The 12233-nt window shown below is 48.1% G+C and overlaps 1 protein-coding gene across 3 annotated transcripts in view; it reads right to left on the bottom strand.

Annotated features, from left to right (window-relative positions):
- Positions 1–12233, bottom strand: part of NCOA7 (nuclear receptor coactivator 7) — a 934107-nt gene that overhangs the window by 807826 nt on the left and 114048 nt on the right. The window lies entirely within an intron of this gene.

The raw sequence follows: 12233 nt of genomic DNA, 5'->3' as shown, positions 1-12233 counted from the left end.
TGGGCCTTACGCTCACAAATGGGTTAGTGCAGAAACCCACCTTGCAGTCCTACTGGACGACTCGCATGGTTTGGGTAACCCCCATCTTCGCACCACACATGAGCAGAGATTGTTTTTTGTTACTGCAGCACATGCTGCATTTCAATAACAATTCTGCTGCATTGCCCCGGGACCATCCAGGCCATGACAGGCTGTTCAAAATTCGGCCTGTCGTGGAACATTTGTCTGCCAGGTTTCCAGTGATCTATACTCCTAGAAAGAATATAGCAGTCAATGAGTCCTTGATCCTGTACAAAGGGCAGCTGTTGCTCAGACGGTCCATTGCGAGCAAAAGAGCTTGCTATGGCATCAAGCTGTACCTGCTGTGTGAGAGCTCTTCTGGCTATGTGTACAGCTTGAGAATGTATACAGGGAAGGACTCCACCCGGAAAATCCTGTAACTTGCCCTCCCGCATTAGGGGTCACAGCTAGAATTATAAACGAACCTGTCCAGCCACTCCTTCACAATGGTTATAACCTTTATGTGGACAATTTATATACAGGAGTAGAGCTGTTCAGCGAGCGGTACAGTTCATTGTAACTGCAATAGATTCCTGCAGGAGCTTATTTGTAAGTACTGCGTTGCGTTCCAACAAAGGCGTGGTGTATATGTGCTCACTTCAATTCATGATGGGAGCACTTCCCCCATCATGGTTTGGGGTCAGATGGTCCACAAGTCCACCTGTATACTTGATTACAATAAGTACATGGGGAACGTGGACAAGAACGACCAGGTTCTTCAACCATACAATGCGTGTCATAAAACTTGCACTTGGTATAAGAAACTGTTTAACCTCCTGATCCAGATGGCAACATACAATGCGCATGTTGTTTATCATCAGACAACCAGAGGAAGACTCATGACTTTCCTTGACTTACAGTTGTCTGCAATTGAAAACCTCACTGCTGTTATAGAAGCAGCAGCCTCCACCTCATATGTTCTGGAGGTTGTGGCAAGGCTGCAGGAGCGACACTTTGCTGATCATATTTCTAAAACACCCAAAAAGGATCATCCATGTCATCGCTGTAAAGGGAGCTTGAAGCATGGAAAGCGCCAGGAGAGTCGGTGTTACTGTCCCCAGTGCCCATCTCAGCCAGGCCTCTGCGTCCCTACTTGCTTAACGCTGTATCGTACTAAATCAAAGTTCTCGGAAATCGACTGAGGTGGAGCTGCCGTTGGGTAAACCTTTCAGTGGCTGTGCATGGATACCGAACGCCCATGGGCCACTGCTTTATTAGGCAAGCAGCCAAAGAATTTTACTTCATCTGCTTCAGGAAATCATGGACTTCCTTATGGTGTGCTCGACATTTATATTCACCCTAAGAACGTGTTAGATGTTCTGTTTGATTAACGTGCAAAATAGTGCCCACACTGCACATACTAGTGGACAGAAAATATGCCACATTGTCACGGAGTACCCTGTGTGGCAAAATGTTAAAGGCATGACTGAATTTTGAAGTGCTTATTAGGGAACTAACTTATGCTGCACAAGGACCACCATGATTGCCAACAAGAACCAGAGTAAGTGTAATAAGCCAAACAAATGTGCTCTCGGACATATTCATCAACATTTCTACTTGTTTAAAAGTGTGTAAACTCAACTTGTAGCTTCACTTTCAGAGCAAAAGCAGAAGTGTTGTGAATGAGTCCCACAGGATATTTGTTTGACTTTTTAGTTTAGAGACCTTAGGATGTATTGACCAGCATGTCTGCCTTAGTTTGAGGAATAGGCCTCACAAGGCATATTCTTATTTCGCCAACTTACATCCACAAACTAGAAAGAGTTGGATTTAGTACAGTAAGTGCGCTGATGGCGCAGGAAAGACGTTTTCTTGAGCTTCAAGTAGCTAATAGCAGAAGGCATTAATATAGGTTCACTTGGCAATTACAGGATTAGTCAGGACTCTGATGAGGACAGAGAAATGAACGTATAAGGAAAGCTTATGGTAGGTGTGCTTTCACAGGGATATTGCACAGCTAGAAGGCAGATAGTAAAGGTAGTACAGATGCACATCATCTACACCTGTAGATTCAAACTCATTGGTGCAACCCCAGCACTGAAGGACAATGACAAGTACGGGTCACTGACCTGCTTGCCATGTTCATTCTCCATCAGATCTTTGCAGATGTTCAATTTGCTGTATGAGTGCATTACAGTCACAGCACTGCACATAATGTTGGCTGGGACATATGCTACGGTCTCACGGACCACCCTGTGTGCCAAACACTACCCTTTTTCATAGTCTATGACCTTCTCTTTAGGGAACATCGTGCAAATTACCCAGGATGTCTGCCTTAGTTTCAAAGATAGCTATGCTCGCTGAGTTCGAGGAATAGGCCACCCAAGGCATGCTTGAACACCCCCAACTTGCATCCACAAACTGGAAGGAGTTAGATTTAGCACAGTGAGTCATTAGTAAAGGTTCCTTATGCATGCCTTCAGTAATGTTCAGGAAGAACGAGACGGTTATTTGACAGGTGGTAAAATGTAGTCAAACATATTCCGTCCTGTGGCGTATTATTGTGATAGGCCCTTGTCTGGCAGCGGTAAGTTGATGTGAGTGCAGTGATTGATTGGATTGGGCCCGTGGCCGGCGGTATGAAAGTGTTGTTTGTTGTGCGTGAATGGCATGTGAATGGACCATAAAGCGGTTGGTGCCTTGAAGTGGCTTTATGCTCACCATCAGAAGGCTTGGTTTCAATATTCAGATACTTTGATATGCCTTCATGCTTTGAAATCATAATTTCTGGAGGTGCTAAAACCAACAAGTGTGAGTGTTGGATTAACTTTAACATGGTGCAGGACTTGCGTGGCTCTCACCAGTTTTCCTTTACCCAGAATCCCCCTGAAAGCACATTTGCCTTGCATTCCAGTTAGGTGAAGTCATGGAATCCGCAGGTAGCCACAAATGTTTACCACCCAGGGTTCCACTAACTCTCCAGAGAAAACCGTTGCCTTATGTGAGTGGGTGGGCAAGTGACCGCAATGGGGACGGATTCTGGAGACATCAAAATTACCTACCACAAAACAACCAGGTTTTGTAAAACAGTCACCTGTGTATTTGATCTTGGGCTCGGCGGCCATATAGGAAAACCTACCAAACCCAGACATTTCTGAAAACTAGACACCTGGAGCAGTCGACAGAAGTGTGGCATGTTTGGATTCCACAAAGTTTTCTTACCCAGCATACCCTGCAAAGGTGAAACGTTAATTAAAAACACAATTTTTCTTTGCTTTTTCGTCACGTAAACTACAGGAATGTGCAGGGTTCCACACAATTCCTACCATCCAGTGTTTTCCCACTTGTCCTGATTAAAACACAACCCCACTTCTGTGCCTGTGTCAGGAATTGATCACACCATGGTCAACAGTAGTCCTCATGCAAGGACTACCATTGACTCTTGTGTGATCCATTCCTGGCACTGGCACTAGGCCTACCCACACAAGCGAGGTATAATTTTTTTCAGGGGACTTGGGGAAATGCTGGGTGTAAGGACGATTGTGGTTCCCCTCATATCCCTGAACTTTGCAGCACTGAAATGTGAGGAAAATGGTATTTTAGACATATTTTGAGGTTTGCAATGGATTCTGGATAGAAAAATGTGGTAAGAGCAACACAAGTCACCCCATCCTGGATTCCCCTAGGTATCTGGTTTTAAAAAATGCACAGGTTTGGTAGCTTTTCCTAGGTGCCGGCTGACCAAGAGGCCAAAATCCACAGCGAGGCAAAAAACACATCCATTTTCATTGGAAAAATGTGATGTGTCCTTGTTGTGTTTTGGGGCATTTCCTGTCGCGGGCACAAGGCCTACCCACACAAGTGAGGTACCATTTTTATTGGGAGACTTGGGGGAATGGTGGGTGGAAGGAAGTTTGTGGCTCCCCTTACTTCCCAGACCTTTGCAGTACTGAAAAGTGAGGAAAAATGTTTTTTAGTTAAAGTTTCAGGTTTGGGAAACCCAGTGAGAGTCCCACAAGTTCCTCCCATCCAGGATTCCCAAGGTGTCCAGTTTTAAAAAATGCACAGGTTTGGTAGGTTTCCCTAGGTGCCGACTGAGCTAGAGGCCAAGTCCACAGCTAGGCACTTTGCAAAAAACACATCAATTTTCATTGGGAAAATGTGCTGTGTCCACGTTGTGTTTTGGGGCATTTCCTGCCGCGGGCACTAGGCCTACCCACACAAGTGAGGTACCATTTATAACAGGAGACTTGAGGGAATGCTGGGTGGAAGGAAGTTTGTGGCTCCCCTCAGATCCCAGAACTTTGCAGCACCGAAATGTGAGGAAAACATGTTTTTTAAGACAAATCTTGAGGTTTGCAAAGGATTCTGGGAGACAGAACCCAGTGAGAGCCCCACAAGTCACCCCATTCTTGATTCCCCTAGGTGTCTAGTTTTCAACAATGCACAGGTTTGGTAGGTTTCCTAAGGTGCCAGCTGAGCTAGAGGCCAAATCCACAGCTAGGCACTTTGCAAAAAACACATGTTTTCATTGGAAAAATGTGAAGTGTCCACGTTGTGTTTTGGGGCATTTCCTGTCACAGGCACTAGGCCTACCCACACATTTTTATCAGGAGACTTGGAGAAAGGCTGTTTGGAAGGAAGTCTGTGGTTCCCCTCAGATCTCTGAACTTTGCAGCACCAAAATGTGAGGAAAAAGTGTTTTTTAGCTACATATTCAGGTTTCCAAAGGATTCTGGGAGTCAGAACTCAGTGAGAGCCCCACAAGTCACCCCATCCTTGATTCCCCTAGGTGTCTAGTTTAAAAAAAGGCATGGGTTTGGTAGGTTTCCCTAGGTGCCGGCTGAGCTGGAGGCCAAAATCTACAGCTAGTCACTTTGCAAAAAACACATCTGTTTTCATTGGAAAAATGTGATGTGTCCACGTTGTGTTTTAGGGCATTCCCTGTCGCGGGCACCAGGCCTGCCCACACAAGTGAGGTACCATTTTTATCGGGAAACTTGGGGGAATGCTGACTGGAAGGAAGTTTGTGGCCATTTCTCATCTACTATGCACCATAGAGCGTGAAGCGCTGCTAGCAGCTGCCCATGTAGCAAAAATTGGCCTGGAGGGAAGCCATGGTCCAGTTGTAACTGATCAAATGTGAGAAGGTGAGTTTCCAGAAAAAGTCCACCCACTGTCTCAAGAGATCAGTAACGTCATGGTGTCAACTGGTCAGCTACGATGTGCCCCAGAGTCCCTATAGGCCCTGGAGGAGGATAGCAAGGAAGTAAGGGAGTATCTGTCTAGTATGGAGAGATATTAGTGGATTGGTAGGACAGAGGGCTCCTGGAATGGGAGGAATACCTCTTCCTTAAGTGTAAACATCCGAGAAAAAAAATCAGAAAAGTTCTTACATGCAACACAGAGTTTTGTGTATATTGTTTACTATGCCCTTGTGGCAAAATATATATTGGGAGCACTATACACAAGGCCACAAAGTGGGCCCTTGAGCACATGAGGGCAATATCTCACAACGATACGGCAGTACCCGGTGGCAAGGCACCTGTACTGAGATGCACTTTCAAAATGAAAAACTGCTGAGGTTCATGGTGGTAGACAGTATAAAACCTGACAACAGGGGTGGCAACAAGGAAAAGATGTTGAGGATTCTTGAATCTAAGTTTATGATTTGTTTGACACACTGACTCCAAATGCTTTGATTTCAAGTGTGAAAATGTCAGTGCATTTGGGTTCTAAATAGGTTACCTAATGTTGAAATCCTGTTTTCTTCCTACTGACGGCCTTGTGTGTATAAACGTTTTTAATCAAGTTTTTTTTTTTACTTTTCTACTCAGGTATCTTCACTGATGTAAGGGTAAGAAGAACATTTATAAGTGAACCATTGTTCAACCATTGAACCAATTGGTCCTCTATCTTAAGTCTGTTTCAGGAGTGCCTTTTTATACTGTGCTTGTGTTCTCCAAAAGCTTGTCCATGGAAACTTGTGACTTGTTTCTTGCAAATACACAGGTGCAGGCTTGGCGTGGCCTCAGCCCAGACACGTAACCTTGGTGGAATAATTTTTACTTTTATTAGGACTCTGAAGATTAGGATAAGTGTGCTGAAGTAAGAATGAATTACTCATTGAACTTTGTTTGAATATTCTGAGACTGACCCTTCTTTCTCTATCTACTTGGTGGGTTGCAAGTGAGTAATGGAAACTTGCAATTATCAGGATGCAGGTGCAGAACTTGGGTGAGCCCCTTCCAATGAAAGTTTTCACTCCCTGTCCAATTACTTTAAGAATGAAAGAATGGGCACGTAAAATCTGCTTTATCTTAAGATTGCTTGATTGGGGTCTAGAAAACTAAGACAGCTAAGTAGCTGCAGGCAACACATTGACTGCCAAGCCACATAACTCTTGAAATTGGTGCTTTCAAGTGCCCAATAAGAGTAACCTTGTAGATAAAAGCAGTAGATGATTAAGCTCTTCTAATGTATTCTTATGCATCTACTCATGTATAAAAAGCTCAATGTAACCCCAGCCTGGTGGAATTCTTGGCAGATGCAAACTGCGGGTTCACTCTTGAGTTGGGCAAATAAACTTTGCCTTTAATTATACTACAGCTATGCATGACTTTGTCTCTTTAGAAATTGTGCTTTCACACTGGTCAGGAAGGAGAGTAGACCGCAGAGCACGTTTTCACAAACAATACTCTATCAAGCCCTTACAATTGTTAAACAGCATGTTACTTGTCCACTTGGGTGCAAATTTGTTGTTTTGAGTTAACTTAGTCCACCAGACCCTGATTTGCATATTTACATATGTCTTTGTTTACCATATATATAACAAGACGTTGACTGCTTATTGGATTTGCTCAATAATTCTGTATACATACATCCACACTAGTGGAAGTATTAATTTTTGAGGATTATTGCAGTTGGCGTATTTACAATGAATGACTATATATAAACTGTTAAGGGTGCAAAGTATGTGCCATATTGATATTGTTGATGTTTATTTCTATCATAATTTGGTAAGATACCCATTTTCCTACACAAAGAATAGTGAGCAATATAGAGCCATGGAGTATACGCTTTAGACTAGATGCAGCTTGTATTTTATTACAGCTTGCTTAATTGGTTACAATATTTTATATTGATGTATAACCATATGATTGTGAATATTTTGAAATGTATATGTAATCTTGGCATTCATGGAATTCAGTGAAATGTAGGAAAGAGTGCATATTATAAGATGTCGCCCAAATTTACTCCTATATCACACTGATTGTTATGATGGGTCTATTGTGAAATTCACTATTATTGCTTCATTTCACTGATAGTAATGACCATAATGTATAAATGAGTATATCTGTAATGGCGTCTCTTACCTTATTGGATTTAAATTGTTTTGGGAACAGCGTACCATAATGATTTGCTGATGAGTTACATCAGGTGATACAGTATTTTCCTTTATATTTTTCAAATTGTTTTTTTCACACAATTTTGAAAGAAACTTTGGTTTGGTTATTGGAATTCTGCATATTATTAAAATTATAAATGGCTACATTTGTGTGAATTCTTGCCATGATTATGATTGTAGAGTGTACATTATAAGATGGCACCTGCCTTGAGGGGGCGTGGCCAAGCCGGCGTTCATGGTGGCCACGAGCTAAGAGAGCTCCGCGTCCCGCCCGGCTTATCCGACACCGCACAGGGGTTTGAAGGCCGGCAGCGCCCGATTCATCAAGGTGCTGGACAGGGGTGGGGCCCCGGACAGCAGAGGAGCTCGGGGCCGGCTCCCCAGAGCGACTCAGAGTGAAATCGGGCCGAACCCACGTTGATCCGCAGCCCGCCGGCTTGAGTGGGTGGCGGACACGGACTCGCCGTTTCGTGCGGGCGAGGCGCGGTGAGGCCCAGCAACGGAGATCGGCCTAGGGGAGGCCTCCTGGAGAGGCGGTGCCCCATCGGGGGCGAAGAGGAGCGGGAGGACCCTGAAGGCGCGAGGCGGGGGGCATCGGCCTCCCATAAGGAGCGCTTATGCGTGGAGGGGAAGGGCCGGGCCTGCTGGCTGCGTGGTTTGACTGCTGGCCTGCCCCTGACTGGATTGATTACCTGAGGCCTCATTGGCCTCAGGTTAGTGCACATTGGCCTGGAGGTGTGGGGCAGGAGGAGGGCAGTGGAGCGGCCGTGGGCTGGGCTGCTCGTGCTGCTGCGCAGTGCTGTACCGGAGGCGCAGGCAAGCGGGCCCAGCCCTGTTTGAAGTCCTGGTGAGGTGTTGATCCGATTGATATCGGAAGCGGCAGAGTGGCAAAGTTACTGCCAGCTACGACGTTGGGGACGAAGAGTGGATCCCTCCTGGTGCCCGGTGCTGGGGACTTCAACTAGTGTGGTGGCGGACTGTGAGGAGCTCGAGGCTGCCCTGGAGGGCCCAATCTGCCACGTGCTTGCCACCTTGACTGCGGCGGTCCCCTGGCCTGGTCTTCCCGCGCAAACAGGGTGCGCCGGGGAGCTCTGGGCTGACGGAGCTGGTGGTGAGTTGGCTGCTGAGCAGAGTGGAGCTGGTTGGAGCTTACGTTGGCCCTGATCATGGCGGGGACGGGCCGCCTTCGCTCTGGCACTGGCGCTGGGAGGTCGCAATACGGTGCGGCACAGGACAGCCAGAAGTTAGATGCTGTGCTGGCGGCAGTGGAACGCATTGGTGACTCGCTGGAGCGGGCTCGTACATCCTTGGAAGCTAAGATCGACAAGGTAGCCAGTGACCTTGTCTTGCTGCACACTGACCACTGCATCTGGCAGATAAACCAGATATGATAGAGGAGCGAGTGGATGAGTTGACAGCGGTGACGTCTCGCTTGAAGTCTACGATGGGGGATGTTTTAACACGAGTGGCGGAGCTGGAGCGTCATGTGGAAGAAGCGGAGGGCCGCACCAGAAGAAATAATATACGTGTGGTTGGATTACCGGAAGGAGCGGAGGGCCGGGATGCAGTGGCCTACTCTGAGAGCTGGCTTCGAAGACTGGTGCCAGCTGGTACACTAACCCCCTTTTTTTTGGTGGAGCGGGCTCATCGAATCCCCACGTGGCCCAGGCCTCCGGGAAGTGGCCCTCGTCCCTTTATAATTCACCTGCTCCACTATGCGGATCGCGACATCATACTCAAGACTGTGAGATCCTCCTCGCCGCCTCGAGTGGACGATGCACAAATAATGTTGTTTCCGGACTACACTCTGGCGGTGCAAAAGGACCGGGCTTCCTACTTGCCCGTGAAACGCAGACTCCGTGCTCTGAGCCTGGAATATTCTCTACTATTCCCCGCCAAACTCCGCATTGTGGCTGAGAATAAATCTCACTTCTTCACCACGCCAGAAGCGGCTTGGGAGTGGCTGGAGTCGATGGGCCGCGTCTCGGGCCGGGGAATAGAGAGTAACCCGCCCGCATCGAAGAGCAGGCGCAGTCGGACGAGGCGCGGCCGTAAGGGAGGTAGTGCGACCACGGAGGTAGCGGCACATGCTTGTGACTTGGAACAGCTCATACGGGAGCGGCGTGAGGCGATTCAATCGGCTGCGGACATCCGTACCTCTCCGGCGGCATCGGAATCAGAAACTGAAATTTCACAGCCTCCCAGTGACCGGCCTCCCACACCGGATCGTCTCTCGGAGTTGGGCTTCCAGGACTGCCCATCTGTGACGCCTGCCACTGCGGATTAACTTTTCTAAGCCCTGCAGAGGCCTACTTGGAGGACTCGGAAATGCTGCAACCTCCTGCTTGGAATCCGTGAGACGCCCGGACAACAGAGATGATATGTTCTTTAATATGTGCCGCCAGTTGGTCCGGCTGCCAGGCTTGGGAAACTCCCCTGGGTAGATTGTGCAAGCTGCCGCTGTGGCTGTTTATGATTGTTGTTTAAAAACTGCAGTTAGTTGCTGGCCTCTCCCTCTGTTATTCACTATAGCTGGGTTTACTGGTCTAGTGAGTGCTCGCTTCATTGCATGAGTTGGCTTACCCCACTCTCCTGCTAACGGAGAATTGGCATGTGTGACTATGTTGTTGCATGTTCAAGTTGCCAGGTTTGGGCAGAACCAGTTGTTTATCTGCTCTAATGGTATTGGTTTTGTTCTGGTTCTGTTGGAGGCTATATGCAGGACGTCTGACCAGGTGCTGGGAGTCTGCTGCTGCGCGCGAAGCGCCACCCTTAAGGGCAGGATGCACGGTGGGTGGGTGCACTAAACTGATGCCGCCATGAATCCATATAATGTGGTCACTTGGAATGTGCGTGGCATACACACGCCTAGGCGCCGGTACTCCATATACTCATATCTCAAGAGGCATTCCGCCCACCTTGCTTTTTTTGCAGGAGACCCATCTGGCGCTGTCAGAGCTCCCTCGCTTGTAGCGGCGTTGGCGGGGCAGCTATATGCAACAGGGCACTCCACTTATGCCAGGGGCGCCCTGATTTGGATTAGAGCAGGTGTCCCTTTTGTAGCGGAGGAGAGGATCATAGATTTGCAGGGGAGATTTGCCCTGGTCCGTGGACGGTTTGCAGGCCGGGCCATAGTGTTGAGCTCTATATACGCACCAAATGTAGATCAGACTTCTTTCCTGCACAATCTATCCCACCACTTAGCGGGTTGGAGCGACTACCCCTGGTTACTGAGAGGGGACTTTAACTGTGTGCTTGATATTGACTTGGATCGTTCCTTCCCCCCATTGCCCACGTCCCCTGCTGTGGCAGCCGGGTGCAGGTTGGTAAATTGGACGCAACAATGGCACCTGATAGATATTTGGAGACATCGGAATGCTGCAGACAGAGTTTACTAGTTTTATTCTGCTTCGCACTCACTCCATGTAAGATTAGACAGAATATTGTGTACGCAGAACCTGACCTCCGCAGTTGTAGGCGCAGATTACTTAGGGCGCACGCATTCGGACCACAACCCACAGATTGTACGATTGGGTTGGGATTTCTCCCCTTAGGCTGTTCCTACCTGGAGGCTCAGGCCTGAGCTCTTGGAGGACACTGCTTTTAAAGCTTTGCTGGGCACGGCGATCCCTGAATTTTTTTAGCACAACGATAGTACTGCCACTACGGGCCTGCTGGAGTGGGATGCTTTTAAGGTCTTTATTTGAGGTCACTGTATGGGGGCTCAATGGAATTTGCGTCGCTCAATTGAGCATGACCTAGTTCGTATAGAGCGAGACTTGCTGCGCCCAGAGAGGGAAGCTGCTCGGAGTCCTGCGGAGGAGGCCTGGTTAGCCAAGGCTCGTGCTGGGCGTTTGTTGCTACTTGAGCTGCGTCGTTTGAATTATGCTGCGCACTCAGCAAGATCGCACGCCTCAGCAGATAAGAGAGGACCGAGACCATGGCCCGATGATGGAGGTCCGCTCGGAGTCTGGGCGTCTGTTGCATACGCCTGGGGAAATACATTCTGCATTTAAGCAGTATTACCAGGAGCTGTACGCCTCAATGGTGATTTCCTCTGAACAGTCTTGTACCGAGTTCCTTGCTAATGTGGAACTCCCACATCTGACGGCTGATCAGGGGACTGCGCTGGAGGAGCCTCTAGATCTTGCTGTCGGTGGCAGGTAGGATAGCGTTGCTGAAAATGATAGTCTTACCGCGCCTATTATATTACTTTTCTAACCTCCCACACTATATCCCCTCCAGCTCTTTTAGGAATCTGAAGTCTACGTTGCGGGAATTCATTTGGAATGTGGGTCGATGTAGGGTCACGCTGAAAAATCTGTATTTGCCGTTAGAGAGAGGCGGCCTGGCGGTCCCTAACCTAGAGCACTACTATCTGGCCTCTCAGCTCCAGTGGGTGTCCAAATGATTGGCGGGTCTTCATCTCACAGACACAGCGACCGCAGAAGGCCCTTGGTCCCTCATGCAGGTGTCACATCTATTCCACTCACTTGCGCGTGTGGCATCGCCGAGACAAATATTCCTCGAGGTGGCTTATAGCTGTTATCACAGGTCCCTGCGTCTTACCGGGAGGGAGGTCCCATTTGCTCCAGCTCTAACGCTGCTAGGTACCCCTCGTGGCCCTAGGATTACGTCGGGTCCCGAGCTACATGCGTGGAATGCGGCGGAGTTATGTACGCTGGGTGACCTCTATGATGATGGCAGGCTGATTCCGTTTCCTACACTGGTCCAGGAGTCGGGGTTGCCTGCAGGACAGTTCCTGTTATACAGTTCACTGTTGAGGTCTTTAACATCTAGATGGGGTGACATGTCAGTAGCCCCT

The sequence above is a fragment of the Pleurodeles waltl genome, chromosome 5, assembly GCF_031143425.1.
Source record: "Pleurodeles waltl isolate 20211129_DDA chromosome 5, aPleWal1.hap1.20221129, whole genome shotgun sequence".
Lineage (NCBI taxonomy): Eukaryota > Metazoa > Chordata > Amphibia > Caudata > Salamandridae > Pleurodeles > Pleurodeles waltl.
The sequence above is the reverse complement of the archived record's forward strand: the minus strand, read 5'-3'. Positions and strand labels throughout refer to the sequence as shown.